Raw genomic sequence first — 16,990 nt, 5'->3', positions numbered from 1 at the left:
CTGAGATAGCTGAGATAAGTCGAATACCATATGCTTCCGTTGTTGGCTCGATTATGTATGCTATGACTTGTAATCGCCCTGATGTGGCCTTTTCCTTGAGCATGGTCAGCAGATATCAAGGGAATCCTGGCAAGGCTCACTGGACTGCGGTTAAGAACATTCTCAAGTACCTGCGGAGGACTAAGGACTGGGTCCTTAACCTCGGTGGGAGTGATGACTTGAGAGTGGTGGGGTATAGTGACGCCAGCTTTCAGACCGACAGAGATAATTTCCGCTCTCAGTCGAGCTAGGTCTTTACCCTGAATGGAGGAGCAATAACTTGGAAAAGTTCCAAGCAGGAGACAGTAGCTGATTCAACTTGCGAATCAAAGTACATAGCAGCAAGCGAGGCAGCGAAGGAGGCAATATGGCTGAAGAACTTCATTGGAGACCTTGGAGTTGTACCAGCTATAAAGGAGCCTATGGAGATTTTCTGTGACAGCGAGAGTGCAGTTGCCATAGCTAAGGAACCAAGGGATCACGACAGATCCAGACACATCGACAGAAAATACCACTTCATTAGACATCGAATAGAAGAAGGACTCCTTGTGGCAAAGAGGGTATCGTCTGATGAGAACCCAGCAGATCCCCTCACGAAGGGACTGAGTAGGGTTAAGCATCTGCAGCATGCGAGGCGCGTTGGGCTGAAGGACGATATTAGTTTTAATGATTAGATAGCTTTCGAAACTTGTAATAGTTGAAATGTAATTGACATTTGATACTTAAATAAAAGGTGTTTTTTTTATTTACTAGTATGGTACTGTCTTGTGTTAATCATTTAGTATTGTTTCACTTTGCATGTTTTGACTTCCAGAATAATTATATTATTCAAACTATCCACAGTCGATCATGCGTTGGAAGTAGGTATTGAATCAAGACTGTCATGAATTTGGCTTGTAGATTTGTATGAATTGTGTTAGACATAGCAAAGTTTGCTGCAACATTCATGAGTGCTCATAAGATCTGAGTATTGGATTAAACCAGCGCTCACTTGTATCACTTCATGGAATTTATCTCGAGTGATCGTGAGACGATAATATCATATAAGTCTTCAAACCAAGAGATATGAGTTGTTGACTATGAGTTGGTTGTACATTGATAGTACGAAATCGCTTCAGTAACTTGATGCTATAAAACGTGTTATTGTGTAGAATTTGATGAATAGTTATTACAAGCATATGAGTCGAAGTTTATCTGTTCCTTTTAATCCTTGGAGGATTAAAAGCGATATATTGGGCCCCTCGATGATTTTGTTTTGACTTATGTGACTAGCCCGGTCAGAACTAAATTGATGTGTTCGATTAAGTTCTATGTCAAACAAATCGGAAATCGGGAAACAAACTGTTGGACAATAAGTACGACATTGTTCCATGTATTTGTCCGACTGATATCTTGAGAACAGAGGATTATATGATCACTTATCTGAAATGGCGCGTCACGGTTCGACAGAGGCTTTTAAGAGCTACGATTGCTAGTCGGTGTTTGAGGTCATACTTGCAACTATAGTTATTAGACTTATCCAAGTGGGAGACTGTCGGATAAGGTGTCTAAGTCCATAACTATATTTGGTATGTACTTGACCCGAGAGTAGCATGGTCCATTTGGGTTGCATGGCACCGGAACAATTTGTAAGGATGGACTTTTGAAAAGAGGATATTTATGATTTATTAATATATTATGAGTTATAATATATTAATATGAAATCATATTATTTAATTAGTATTGATCAAGAATTAATTTGGAATTAATTTTGTGATCAAAAGAGACTAATTAAATATATGGGGATTGATTGTATAAATCATTCATTCTTATAAAGTGGGGTTATGATCCATAGTTCTTTATGTTGAGCTAAACCCATGTGGTAACCCATGGAGTGTAAGGAATGTGGAAAGTCATGCACATTAGGGTTTACATGGTGTAACCCTAGTTGGTCACACTATATAAGAAACCTCATGGCTACCAAAATCGGCACTTAAGTGAGATACAAGAGGGCTAGCAGATTTTGTGTCTGCAAGATAATCTCTTCTCAGGTCCTCCATTGTTGGTGGTGTTGTGTGAAGCATTTGAGGCATCACACTTGGGGTGCTAGGTTCTTAAAGGCTTAAAGTGTCAAAGCTACAACAAAGGTAAGTCATCTAACTATATTTTTGTAGTGTATATACTCCATAGTATGCTAGTTAGGATGATGCCTTGGAAAAATGAAAGTTTGCATGTATAATAGAGAAAACATAGATCCAAGGTATCTAGGGTTGCATGTACACCATAGGAGTGTTAGAATGCTCAAAACCCATCAGATATACCGAAGACAGCTTTCAGGACTCGGTACGGTCACTACGCGTTTGTGGTGATGCCATTCGGGCTCACCAATGCCCCAGTAGCATTCATGGACCTCATGAACAGGGTGTGTAGGCCGATGTTGGATCGGTCTGTGATCGTTTTCATCGATGATATATTGGTCTATTCTAAGACCAAGGAGCAGCACGAGCAGCACCTGATGGAGGTATTGGAGACACTGAGGACGGAAAGGCTTTATGTCAAGTTCTCAAAGTGTGATTCCTGGTTGCGAGAGGTGCAGTTTTTGGGGCACATCATCAACCAAGAGGGTATTTTGATTGATCCAGCCAAGATTGAGGCAGTAATGCGATAGGAAGTACCGAAGAATGCATCTGAGATCCATAGTTTCTTGGGTCTAGCGGGGTACTATTAGAGATTTATCCAGGATTTCTCCAAGATCGACGTACCTTTGACTCGCTTAACCAAGAAGAATGTGACTTTTCGGTGGGGCCCAGACCAGCAGTTGGCTTTCGAGACCTTGAGACAGAGGTTATGTGAGGCCCCGATTTAAGCGCTACCCGAAGGATTGGATGATTTGGTTGTGTATTGTGATGCGTCTATCTCGGGGTTAGGGGCAATTTTCATGTAGAGGGGGCACGTGATCGTGTACGCCTCGAGGCAGTTGAAGCCTCACGAGGCGAATTGTAATGCTTGTTTCAGGTATCATTTATTTCTTAACATTTTAGGGTTTTGGACTGGAACTCGACGAGTTAGGGAGCCCCAACTCGTCGAGTAGGGATCGTTTTGGACCCGAGATTAAGGGTCTACTCGACGAGTTGGAAGGCCCCAACTCGACGAGTAGAAGATGGAAAGGAAAACCCTAATTTTTAGGGTTTGCACACTATTTAAAGGCCTTAAGCATCATTTTTAGCCTCCCTTACCGCCCTCTTTGTAACATTCCGTTTGAAATTGGGTAATTAAATAATAAATCCTGAACCCCAAGATGTAAATTTATATTTTATATTATTTTATAGTAGCCCTAAAATCCATAATATTTAGCGGGGTGTTGGTTTCGGCGAGCCATATGATATGATTTGCATTTTCGGGGGTTAAAGTGTAATTTCGGGATTTATTTTGTAAAGATTTTCATAAGTCAGGGGGTGTTGGTAATATATTGGACTTAAATTGAAGGGATTTTGGAATGCTGAGGGCTGAATGGTAACTTATGGATTTATTTTGAAAAGATTATGAGTGGGAGGGACTGGAAGTGTCAATTTCGTATGAAGTTTTTGTATGGGACACGAGATTAAACTGGTTCCTTCTTTTCCCTCTCGTTGCATCACCTAACCCTAACCCTAGATACATATCTTCGGCCGCCACCTTCTGCCGCCGTTCCGCCACTGCTAGCCACCATCTCCGGTGGCTGTGGGCTTTCGGGTGCGTTTGGATTGATGTTTGGAGTGCTTTTAGTGTTGTTTTGGCCTAAAATCATAACCACTACCACCGTGAGGTGGTGGCTGCCACCGTGAACCACCGCCAACCACCACTGTCCGAGGTGGTAGTGGGTGGTACCCGACTTATTAGACTTTAATTAATGTAAAAATTTAACCATTGGACTAATTGGCTTGTGATTGGGTTGGAAACTCTAATTAGGGTTTAGAAAACCCTAATTTTGGAGATGTTAACTTTTGGATTTGTTGGGACCCACGTGTTGGACCAGTGAATTCAAGTTATGACTTATGCCCGATTACTTTATATGTTTGGCCTAGTGGAGTGATGGACTTAATGGATTAAGTCCTTAATGGGTTAAGTAAGAACACTTAACCCTAATCGTCATTTTATGTGAAAAACCCTAATTATGTTTGGGCTTCAAGTTGGGCTTTCTTTTGGGCTCAGGTGCTTGGATTCTTGTTGGGCCATCTGAGAACAAGTATATGGACTAGGATATTCGGATGGGCTTTAGGGTAAGGCCCATGTGAGGGGTTTGGGCCCAATTTGGAAAATTGGGCCATAAGTGGGCCATAATTAGGCCTTGATGATTATGAGATATTGGACCATCGGAATGCTAAGTGTTTGGACTAGAATAAATGGTTGGGCCTTAAGGTAAGACCATGTAGAGGTTTGGGCCCAATTTGGGAAATTAGGCCATATGTTGGGGCTTGATTGATTATTTGGCTTTTGGGCCTTCACAGTGTGAGTTTGGGCCTTGGTTTTGAACGAAGCTAGGTTGGGGGGGGGGGTAAAATGGTCCTTTTACCCCAAGGGTGGACTTATGATTATGTATTGGAACCCAATTATTAATTGGGTGTTGTTTTGATGTTGACAGTTCGAGAATCTGTCAGCCAACAGCTGGAGTTTTATCCGCAGGACTTCAGCAGTGCGAGGTGAGTCTTCTCACCATACCAATTGGTCTAAGGCACCAATGCCGGCCCATTATATGATATGTAGATTGTTATTTGATTATGTGATATGTCGGTATGACATTTGTATGGAAGCCCCCCCCCCCCCCCCCGAGGGGGGGGGGGTTCCTGTGGCAGTAGATTAAGACCATGAGGGGGTTCCCATGGCATTTGGTATAAGTCCTTGGAGGGTTTCCATGACATCCTAGTATGTTTGCATGTTTAGCTTGTATGATATTTCTTTAATTAGCTAAGACCATGTGGGGGTTCCCATGGCAGGTAGTTAAGACCACGTGGGGGTTCCAGTGGCAGTTAGTGAAGACCATGTGGGGGTTCCCATGGCAGGTAGTTAAGACCACGTGAGGGTTCCAGTGGCACTCGGTATAAGACCTTGGAGGGTTTCCAAGGCATCCTTATATGTTTGTATGCATGGCTTATGTGGTATATGTAGCTGATATAGCTAATATGGTTTATGTGATTATATGGATTGTGTGGGGTATGCTCTGGGGAACTCATAAGCATTGGATTACACTTTGTTGGTTATTTCAGGTACTTCAGGATCTAAGGGCAAGAGCCCGACGTGATGCGCGGCATGCACTCTCTTCGTTTTATTTAGGACACTCTGATATTATGAATAATTTATCTGATGTTATGGATTTTGAAAACAAATGTGTTTGGAAATTTTATATCTTATGGAAATGTTTTGGTTATTTAAAATGAAAATTTTTATTGGAAATTTGGGTTGTTACAATTAGATTTGGGCGTTCTCTATATGCACACTCTCGGTTTTATGATCACTACGAACTTCGTTTAGATTGCTTAGGTTAATAAGCAACTTATCGAGAATTTACTTTTTACGACACACTTTGCCATATTGGGTTAAACGCGAAACTTCAAATGGCCATAACTTCTACATACGGAGTCAGATTTAAGTGTTCTTTATATCCCTGAAATCTTCATCATGACTCCTTCAACTTTCATCAAGGTTATTTATCTTAGTTAATATTTTGTTTTAATATTTATTTTAGCCCTATTTATTAAGTTTTCATATAATATTATATACAAATGATATAAGCACATAAATCACATAGATTCAAACAATTTCCTTTTTATTTATTCATCAAATGATTACAATTGTTGACCGATGTCAATTACACATCTTATTAATGCCTAACGGGAAACTTGTAACGACCCAAACTTTACAAATAAATTTTTCATTTTTAATTAGTCAATGATTTTTCATAAAACATAAAGATTCCAATAATTGTTTTCAAAACCACCAACATTACAACATTATTATTTTCAAAACATCATAGTGTCCCCCAAACCAGATCGGAAAAGAGAGATAGAGTGCACGCCGCATCATCACGCCTTGACTTTGCCCTTGGGCTCCGATGTACCTGAAACAAATCCACAAACGGTAAGCTGAAAGCTTAGTGAGTCCCCCAGAGCATACCCCACACAACCCACATATCACATTAGCTATAAAGCTACCTCTACCACGTATCTCATGTCAATTAGCCATGAAGCTATCTCTATCGTTAGCCACAAAGGTTATCTCTACCATCACCATAAAGGTTGTCTCTACCATTAGCCATAAGGCTATCTCTACCATTAGCCATAAGGCTATCTCTACCGTTAGCCACAAATGCTATCTCTACCACATATCATGCACACATACATATCACACCTCTACTTAACCAGTAAACCAATTATCACAAAATGGGTCGGCCTTGGTGCCTTAGACCCATTGGTATGGTGAGAAAACTCATCTCACAAAGCTAAATCGGCAACTGAATTCAAATATGTCCTGCTGCTCTTCCCAAACTGCCTATAACCAATAAGTAAATTATCTTAACTCAGCCCCTAAGGCTCCTCTGAGTCAAACCTGGTCAAAGTCTACGTATATAGTCAAGGTCAACAGTCCATATTGACCTTGACTCGACGAGTACAATCAGTCACTCGCCGGGTCCCTGCTTAACTCATCGACTCGCCGAGTCGCCAAAGGGACTCGTCGCGTTCCTTGATGTTCACGGTCGTAAACCACCAACTGAGCACCCTTTACCGTAATCCCTTGGCCGCAAACACTTGGCCGTGAACCTTTGGCCGTGAACCATTGGCCGTGAACCCTTGACCGTGAACACTTGGCCGTGAACCCTTGACCGTGAACCCTTGACCGTGAACACTTGGCCGTGAACCTTTTCCATTGGGACTTAGGGTCCCAAACTTTAGATCTATCCTCTACTAGTGCAGATAACACATAAATTTGCAAACTTTACGTGCATGCAAGGCCTCTCATGGCCATAACACTCAAAGAATTTAAGGATCTTAAACCGAAAGTGAAAGATTGATGCCTCAAACGAATGCCCACACGAAATAGTCGCTTGATCTAGTGCTTTTCCTCTTCGTACTTCCTCTTCAAGCTTGGAATTCTCCCACAAAATCCCAAAGATAGCCCCAAATGCACTCACTTCACACCTTCGAGAGTTTGCGGCCGTAAACGGTCTTTTATCGTGATAAGGGAGGCCACAAGGGTCTATAATGATGTTTATATAGGGGGAAAACCCCAAAATTTAGGGTTTTATTCTAACCGCTCGGACTCGCCGAGTCGGTCTCGTCCCGCGTCCAAAATGTCTCGACTCTACTCGACGAGTTGTCCTCCCAACTCGCCGAGTCAATGCATAAAACCTCCCCAATTTGGCAACTTTCCAACCAACACCTGAACCAGGTGTTACAAGTCTCCCCCACTTGAACTAGACTTCGTCCTCGAAGTCTGCGGACCCAAACAAATCGGGGTAATGCTCTCGCATCTCCTCTTCCGGTTCCCAAGTCCACTCGGAACCCTTCTGATGCTGCCATTGCACTTTCACCAGTCTTACCTCCTTATTCCGAAGAACCTTTGTCTTCCTATCCAGAATGGCAACGGGATTTTCAATGTAGTTCGAGCTCTCGTCCACCTGAATATCACCCAACGAGACAACCGCAGCCTCGTCTGTGACACATTTCCGAAGTTGCGACACATGGAATGTGTTGTGAATCTGGCTAAGCTCCTCTGGCAGATCCAAGCGATATGCCACTTTGCCCACCCGGGCCGTGATCCTGAACGGGCCTATATACCGAGGCCCCAGCTTGCCCCTCTTCTGAAACCTGATGATCCCTTTCCAGGGCAACACCTTCAGTAACACGAAATCCCCCACCTGAAACTCAAGATCTGATCGTCGTCGGTCAGCATAGCTTTTCTGACGGCTCTGCGCGACCCGCAACCGATCGCGCGCCTGCTGAATCAACCCAGTAGTCTTGAGCACTACCTCAGTGCTTCCCATGACCCGGTGCCCAACCTCATCCCAACAAACCGGGGTCCTACACCTCCGACCATATAACATCTCAAACGGAGCCCGATCGATACTGGCATGATAACTGTTATTGTACGAGAACTCAGTCAGTAGGAGATACGTATCCCAACTCCCTCCAAAATCCAACACGCATGCCCGCAGCATATCCTCTAGTGTCTGGATTGTTCTCTCACTCTGACCATCGGTTTGGGGGTGGTACGTCGTGCTAAAATGTAGCTGAGTGCCCAGCTCCTCGTGGAATTTCTTCCAGACCCTGGATGTGAACCGAACATCACGATCATAGACTACTGACGCAGGAACCCCATGTCTAGCCACCACCTCACGCACGTAAATATCTGCCAACTTCTTTGCGGATATACTTTCTGATATCGGAATGAAATGTGCGTTCTTCGTCATTCTATCCACAATCACCTATATGGCATCCACACCCCTCTCCGTCCTTGGCAACTTCGTAATGAAGTCCATCGTGATCTCCTCCCACTTCCACATGGGAATGGGTAGCAGCTAGACCTTACCATGAGGCTGCTGATGCTCGGCCTTGACCTTCCTGCAAGTCAAGCACCGCTCTACAAACCAAGCAATTTCCCGCTTCATGCATGGCCACCAATAACTTAGCCTCAAGTCCCTATACATTTTCGTAGCTCCTGGATGTATAGAGAACTTGGACTTATGCGCTTCCTCTAATATCTTCTGTCTCACTCCCCCGGTCACCGGTACCCACACCCGACCACACTGCGTCAAGAGACCACAAATTTCTTAACAAACATAGGATATTGTCCTCGGATCCTTTCTACCTTCCAATTCTCTTTCTTCACTCCCTCAACCTGAGCCTCTTTGATCATCTCCAACAATGAAGAGATCACTGTCATCCTCAAACACACATTCCCAATCGGGGAACCTGCCGTCTTACGGCTCAAGGCATCGGCCACTACGTTGGCCTTCCTTGGGTGGCATAGAATCTCGCAATCATAGTCTTTTAGCACGTCCAACCACCTTCTTTGTCGCATGTTGAGGTTCTGTTGGTCCATCAAATACTTCAGACTCTTGTGGTCGGTGTAAATGGTACACCGTACTCCATACAAGAAATGCCTCCAAATCTTGAGGGCAAACACCACTGCCCCAGTTCCAGATCGTGAGTAGGGTAATTTGCCTCATGCGACTTCAATTGTCGCGAGGCGTATACTATCACGTGTCCTCTCTGCATCAGTACCGCGCCTAACCCTGAAATCGATGCATCACAGTACACCACCAGATCATCTAATCGCTTTGGTAGCACAAGGATCGGAGCTTCAGACAATCTCCGTCTCAATGTCTCGAAGGCCAACTGTTGATCTGTACCCCACCGAAACGTCACATTCTTCTTAGTCAGACGAGTCAATGGCACTGCAATCTTGGAGAAATCATGAATAAATCTTCGGTAATAACCCGCTAAACCCAAGAAGCTACGAATCTCTGATGCATTCTTCGGTACTTCCCACCGCATCACAGCCTCAACCTTGGCTGGATCAACCGAAATACCCTCCTGGTGGATGATATGCCCCAAGAATTATACCTCTCACAGCCAGAAATCACACTTGGAGAACTTAGCATACAACTTCTCCGCCCTTAGGGTCTCCAACACCTCCCTTAAGTGTTGTTCGTGCTGCTCCCTGGTCTTAGAATAGACCAGGATATCATCAATGAAAACGATCACCGACCGATCCAACATCGGTCTACACACCCTATTCATAAGGTCCATGAACGCTGTTGGGGAATTGGTGAGCCCAAACGGCATCACTACAAACTCATAATGCCCATACCGAGTTCTGAAAGTCGTCTTCGGTATATCCTCATCCCTAATCCTCATCTGATGGTATCCCGACCGAAGATCAATCTTGGAAAACCAAGACGCACCCTGCAGCTGATCGAACAAATCATCGATCATTGGCAACGGATAATGGTTTTTCACCATTAGCTTGTTTAGTTCCCTGTAATCGATACACATCCTGTGGGTTCCATCCTTCTTTTTCATGAAAAGGATTGGTGCTTCCCACAGGGAACTGCTCGGACGAATGAACCCTCGGTCTAACAGCTCCCGAAGTTATGTAGATAATTTTTGCATCTCGGGTGGTGACAACCGATATGGTGCCTTTGCTATCGGAGCGGCACCCGACACCAAATCGATGCGAAACTCCACCTGCCTCTCCAGAGGAACCCCTGGTAACTCTTTGGGGAAAACATCCCGAAGTCCTGAACAACTGGCACACTGCCTACATCCTTCGTGATCTCTACCCTTGTATCCGAGATATATGCCAGAAATCCCCAACAACCCTGTTGCAGGAACCTCCTAGCCCTTGCAGCCGAACAGAGGGTCGGCCCCTGCGATGCCCTATCACCATGTATTAACAGTTCTCCCCCACTTGGGGTTCGAACCCTCACCAACTGATGCTCACAGTCAATTGTGGCCCCGTTGGCCCCCAACCAATCCATTCCTATAATCACTTTCAGCCCTCGCAACGGTATCGGGACTAGGTCGACGCGGAATCTCTCACCAAGCACATTCAGGACACAGTCCCGATACACCCTCGCAGCACTAATGGTGCGGTCATCCGCAATCTCCACCTCGAGCGGGGAATCCAAAGTTCCCGACGCTTCCCGGAACTTCTTGCTAAGCGCAAGAGATACGAACGATCGGGTTACACCCGAATCAAACAAGACATGAGCAGACATATCATTGACCAAAAAGGTCCCTATACAAGCATATAATACACATAAGCGAAACAGATACATAGAGCAGGGAAGAATAATTACGTACCGGCCACAACATCTGGCGCTGCCTGTGCCTCTTCGGTAGTCAGCTGAAATGCCCGGCTCTTTGCTGCTGGAGCATCCGCCTTAACAGGTCGGCCATCGGTAATCCTCATTGTGGCGGGCGCAGGCGCCGCCACTGCTCCTCCTCCTCCCTGCAACTTCGGACAGTTGACCCGCTTATGGCCGGTCTGGTTGCAGTGTAAACAGATTAAGCCCTTCGCGGGGCAGTCCCTGCTCATATGGCCCTGCTGGCCACATGCATAACATCCCGAGCCTGCAATACGGCAAGCTCCATTGTGTACCCGGCTACACTTGGCACATCGGCCCTGACCCTGCTGACCCTTGCTGGGAGTGTCTGACGTCTTAGGCTTCTTAGCCTGTCCTACTTCTGCCTGAGCCTGCTCAGGCTTCCGCTTCGTGTGGGATTCCAGCTCCATTTCCCGTTCTCGGGCCTTCTCCACCATTTCATTCAGGGTCTTGCACCCCGTAAAGCTCACAAACTCCCGAATATCGTCCCTCAGCATGGAATGATATCGGGTCCGCCTCATCTCCTCATCGGTAGCGTATTGCGGAATCAACAAAGCTTATTCCCGAAACTTGGCGGTGATCTCCGCCACCGTCTCGGTGGTCTGATGCAAATCATGGAACTCTCGTACTAGTCGTTGCACCTCAATGGGTGGTGCAAACTCCAGGTCGAATCGCCGAACAAACTCGGCCTACGTCATCTCAGCCACCCCGGCTGGTCCCACCTGTCTAGTAACCTCGCCCCACCAATCCCGGGCTCTGTCTCTCAGCATGCAAGAAGCAAACCCAACCTTCGCCACATTCGGGCAATAACTCGTGCGCTGGGCGTTCTCTATATCCGCCACCCAGCGTCGGCTGACAATGGGGTCCCTGACCCCGAAGAACTCCGACGCCCCACACGCCTTGAACTCCTGGAACGAGGGAGTTCGGGCCCCCAACTGGCCCACAACAATCTCAGTCCTGAATGATCTGAGTCTCTCCTCCATGATCTCGATTATGACCTCCTTGACCGTCCCAAAAATCACTGGGGTAGCATCAAGGATACCCTTCGTAACCTCGACTGCAATGATCTCGCACAGCCTCTCATCTATGCCGTCTGTAGTATCACCCGATCCATTCCCGGATTCAGATCCCGATCCTGATCCTCCCATTCCGAAACGTGTCACCACCATGCTGAACTGGAATGTCATAAATCATAACTATTAGGATTTCCATAAAACAGATCTCTCCACACCGGTCCTCCTTGAAGTCGTCAGATCTAACATTAGTTCGGGTACAGGTCCTGTGCTTCCAGTAGTACGGGCCCAATACTACCTTCCACACCTACCCGTACCTTTCCCCACGGCTCGACCTAATAACCCCAATTCGTTACAAATAAACCGTATACTACCAACCACCGCATAACCCAAATCCTAGACTGTTCTAAGATTTTCTCTACCCACATCAAAGAGACCACTCATAACAGGTTGCCTTTATGCATGCAAATTATACACAGAAGAGGATCAAATAGACTTTCAAATAAAAGATTCTACCCTAGGACCACAACCAGACAAGGAACAGGAAATAAGGCCAAATCGATCATTCTAAGGCTATAAGCTCCTAACCGTATATAAGTTTAAAAGCATACACATAGCAAATTCCATACGATCATCCAAGTTCAAATATCAGAATAGCATGACTAGCATATTGGGGATCTACTTACTTGGCTCGGCTGATCACGCGCGTTGCACTCTCATCTTTTCCTTCTTTCAAAAGCTTTTTATGTCATTTTTGAAAACAAATTTACCATTTCCTTAGTTTGAGTCCTGACACACCGGGGAGTATGCCTGAATCCCTCAAACCAAGGCTCTGATACCAACTTGTAACGACCCAAATTTTACAAAGAAATTTTTCATTTTTAATTAGTCAACCATTTTTCATAAAACATAGAGATTACAATAATTGTTTTTAAAACCACCAACATTACAACATTATTATTTTCAAAACATTAGAGTGTCCCCCAAACCAGATTGGAAAAGAGAGATAGAGTGCACGCCGCATCATCACGCCTTGCCTTTGCCCTTGGGCTCCGATGTACCTGAAACAAATCCACAGACGGTAAGTTGAAAGCTTAGTGAGTCCGCCAGAGCATACCCCACACAAACCACATATCACATTAGCTATAAATCTACCTCTACCACGTATCACATGTCAATTAGCCATTAAGCTATCTCTACCGTTAGCCACAAAGGCTATCTCTACCATCAGCCATAAAGGCTGTCTCTAGCATTAGCCATAAGGCTATCTCTACCGTTAGCCACAAAGGCTATCTCTACCACATGTCATGCACACATACATATCATACCTCTACGTAACTAGTAAACCAACTATCACAAAATGGACAGGCCTTGGTGCCTTAGACCCAGACCTCACAATGATGAATCGGCAACTGAATTCAAATATGTCCTGTTGCTCTTCCCAAACTGCCTATAACCAATAAGTAAATTATCTTAACTCAGCCCCTAAGGCTCCTCTGAGTCAAACCTGGTCAAAGTCTATGTCTATAGTCAAGGTCAACAGTCCATATTGACCTTGACTCAATGAGTACAATCAGTCACTCGCCGGGTCCTTGCTTAACTCATCGACTCGCCGAGTCGCCAAAGGGACTCGTCGAGTTCCTTGATGTTCACGGCCGTAAACCACCAAATGAGCACCCTTTACCGTAATCCCTTGGCCGTAAACACTTGGCCGTGAACCTTTGGCCGTGAACCATTGGCCGTGAAACCTTGACCGTGAACACTTGGCCGTGAACCCTTGACCGTGAACCCTTGACCGTGAACACTTGGCCGTGAACCTTTTCCAGTGGGACTTAGGGTCCCAAACATTAGATCTATCCTCTACCAGTGCAGATAACACATAAAGTTGCAAACTTTACGTGCATGCAAGGCCTCTCATGGCCATAACACTCAAAGAATTTAAGGATCTTAAACCGAAAGTGACTGATTGATACCTCAAACGAATGCCCACACGAAATAGTCGCTTGATCTAGTGCTTTTCCTCTTGGTACTTCCTCTTCAAGCTTGGAATTCTCCCCCAAAATCCCAAAGATAGCCCCCAAATGCACTCACTTCACACCTTCGAGAGTTTACGGCCGTAAACGGTCTTTTATTGTGATAAGGGAGGCCACAAGGGTCTATAATGATGTTTATATAGGGGGCAAACCCCAAAATTTAGGGTTTTCTTCAAACCGCTCGGACTCGCCGAATCGGACCTTCGACTCGCCGAGTCGGTCTCGTCCCGCGTCCAAAATGTCTCGACTCTACTCGACGAGTTGTTCTCCCAACTCGCCGAGTCCATGCATAAAACCTCCCCAATTTGGCAACTTTCCAACCAACACCTGAACCAGGTGTTACAAAACGCAGACATTACAATAAAAGTTTTGATTTTTAATTAAAATAAGATACCATTTTCATAACCACAAGTCAATCAAAATTATTTGTTCCAAAAGACATTCATCCAAAAATCAGAGTATGAAAACAAATGTGAAATTACAAAACATAAATGATGGGTGCGTACAATCAAGACTTCACCTTCCCATAATCATCTGAAGTACCTAAAACATTTAATCCACAACTTTAAGGAAAAGCTTAGTAAGTTCCCTAAAATACCATATACAATAATAAACATACAAGCATGAAACAAGGCTCTCAGTGCTAGAACCGATCCGCCTGAATAACATCGAGTGTCTAAACTCATAACAATGTAGTTGTTCTTTCCATCAACTTGTCCCTTGTGAGTGTCTAGACTCATAACACTTAATGTTGATCTTTTTGTCAACTCACCCCTTGGCCTCCAACATAAAGTTGGTCCGCCTGCATCTTGGCAATCTACATAAAGCTGGAACGCCTCAACCCACCACATCATATGTCGAAATATACATAAAATAGATAAACAGTCAACTTAGCATCACATGTAACATTCTACAAGTCTACCTGCCTAACTGTATACCATAGTTTAATTTCATCATAATATACTATGACACATACTGTAGTAAATAATATAGTGAGAAAACTCACCTGAACCAACAAGTTAGAGGACTAGTACCCTAAGTCTCACGAAGTCAGCTACACGAATCTCATAAATTTGACAGACGTCAAACCTCAGTCTATAACTCAAACTCATAGTTTGACCAAAGGTCAAAATTGTTCAAAACTCAACGGTCACCCCCCCCCCCTCCGCCGGGGGGGGGGGGGCGTCGTAGCTAACTACATGATCGTGTCGTGCTCACCAGGAGATAAAACAGTCGTGCCTGAGCCTTGTGAACCGCATCACGACCTGCCCTTCACCGCGTTGTGGAATCGGCAAAACAACCAACTTTTATTAAGAACTTAAACCCTTAAGACAGGGGGTCCAAATCTCAAATATGAAACTCCTAAACATCTTAATGAATAAAGTTTCCAACTTTACCCCTACTAATGGTGTAATCAATCACAAACTCAAAACATAGGGAAGTTCTTTAGGGTGGAGGATGATGAATGAGCCTAAACCATAGGGAAGTATGCCTTAAATAACTCCAAATCTCAAGGATTTTAGGGTTTTTTCGCAACAGGCCCACCGCGCCGCGGCTAGGTCTTAACCGCGTCGCCATTTAAATGACGTGGCAGCATCGCGGTGTGTCTCCACCATCACACCGTGGCCAGTTAAAATCACAAATAAATTAATTTGAAGCCAAAAGATTAATACCTGGAGATGGGTGTTACACCAAGTATTACAGGTAAAACATATTTTTTCACCCCTGGTGACTCTCATGTCATCTTCTCTGATGAGTCTATGGTTAACATAACTGTTCTAATGAGTTTTACATTAACATACATACACAGAGACAACACGTCACGTTCTTGAACACATAATTGTTGTTTGATATCAGAATGAAGATGCTTCAAATAGTTCTTGAGCTTCAAAGATTTTTTTTTTTGAGTTTTTATCCTAAAAGGAGGGCAATCTGGGTGACCACTAGGGGCCTCTCCAAATCCCATGTGTGGATGCAACGCATCGGTTATTATTGCACCTATAAATAGATTCCTTAAGCTCATTTATTCTCACCCATTTTCGCTCTCAAATCGCTCTCTCTCTCTCTCTCTCTCTCTCTCTCTCTCTCCCCCGAGATCTCAATCCCTCGTGATTTGATTTATCGTTCTCAAGTATCATTAGCGAAGCGCTGAAACATTGGAAGGAACCAACAATAAAATGATTACGCGTCAAGGTTATGCTCGTCATTTTCCGAGTCATTCTTTAATCGAGTAAGTTATACTTTCACTTAAGTACAAATTGAAATAGAGTATACTCATTGTCGTTGTTATGAAAGTATAAATAAGATTAATGAAGAATCTAGTTGTTAGTTACAAGACTCTATAGATGTAAATCAGTAATAGTATTCTAGGTTAGTACATGTTTGACGTGCTTGCTCGCTTATTGAACCGCAGTTAGTTGTTCAAGTAATTGTTTAGGTAAGTTACACTAACTCGTTTATTATGTTAGCTTTGTTTGTTTGTGTGTAATATTTTCCACGGATACCCTCTTCAGTAGAGTGGAATATGTTAGAGGGATAGACTAACTGAGGATATCCTTTGCGTAATCAGTTGGAGGAAGACGATCACGACGCGATGTGTGATCAAAAGGCTTCATATATAAGTAAAAGGAATGGAATTAATTGAGGATATCCTTCGTGAAATTAGCTATAGGGAAGACAATCATGACGCTAGTGTGATTAGTCTTCCATTGATCATGTCGTGATTTGTGACCAATCCTCCTTAGTTTGTCCAATATATATTAGGATTCAAATGTTGTGTGAACCTATGTGCTATTTGGAGATATATGATTATTATAATGGGTGAGTGATGTGTAGGCTAACTAAGTGTTTTCGCTTACTTGTTGTTAATAATATTTTTCGAGATTATCATAGAAGAACTCAACTTGACTGCAGCAACATCTGCATTACAACTTTGAAAATACAAAGTCTTACGAAATTTACTCTCAATGTCAATACTGTATGTAACAGTAGAATGAATGATTTTTGTAAATGATATTTTATTATCATATTTTAATTGGGACCAACAGATCTTTTATCCTTTT

Source organism: Lactuca virosa, chromosome 9 (assembly GCF_052849685.1).
Source record: "Lactuca virosa cultivar CGN04683 chromosome 9, Lactuca_virosa_CGN04683_v6, whole genome shotgun sequence".
Classification (NCBI taxonomy): Eukaryota; Viridiplantae; Streptophyta; class Magnoliopsida; order Asterales; family Asteraceae; genus Lactuca; species Lactuca virosa.
Note: the sequence above shows the minus strand (reverse complement) of the source record.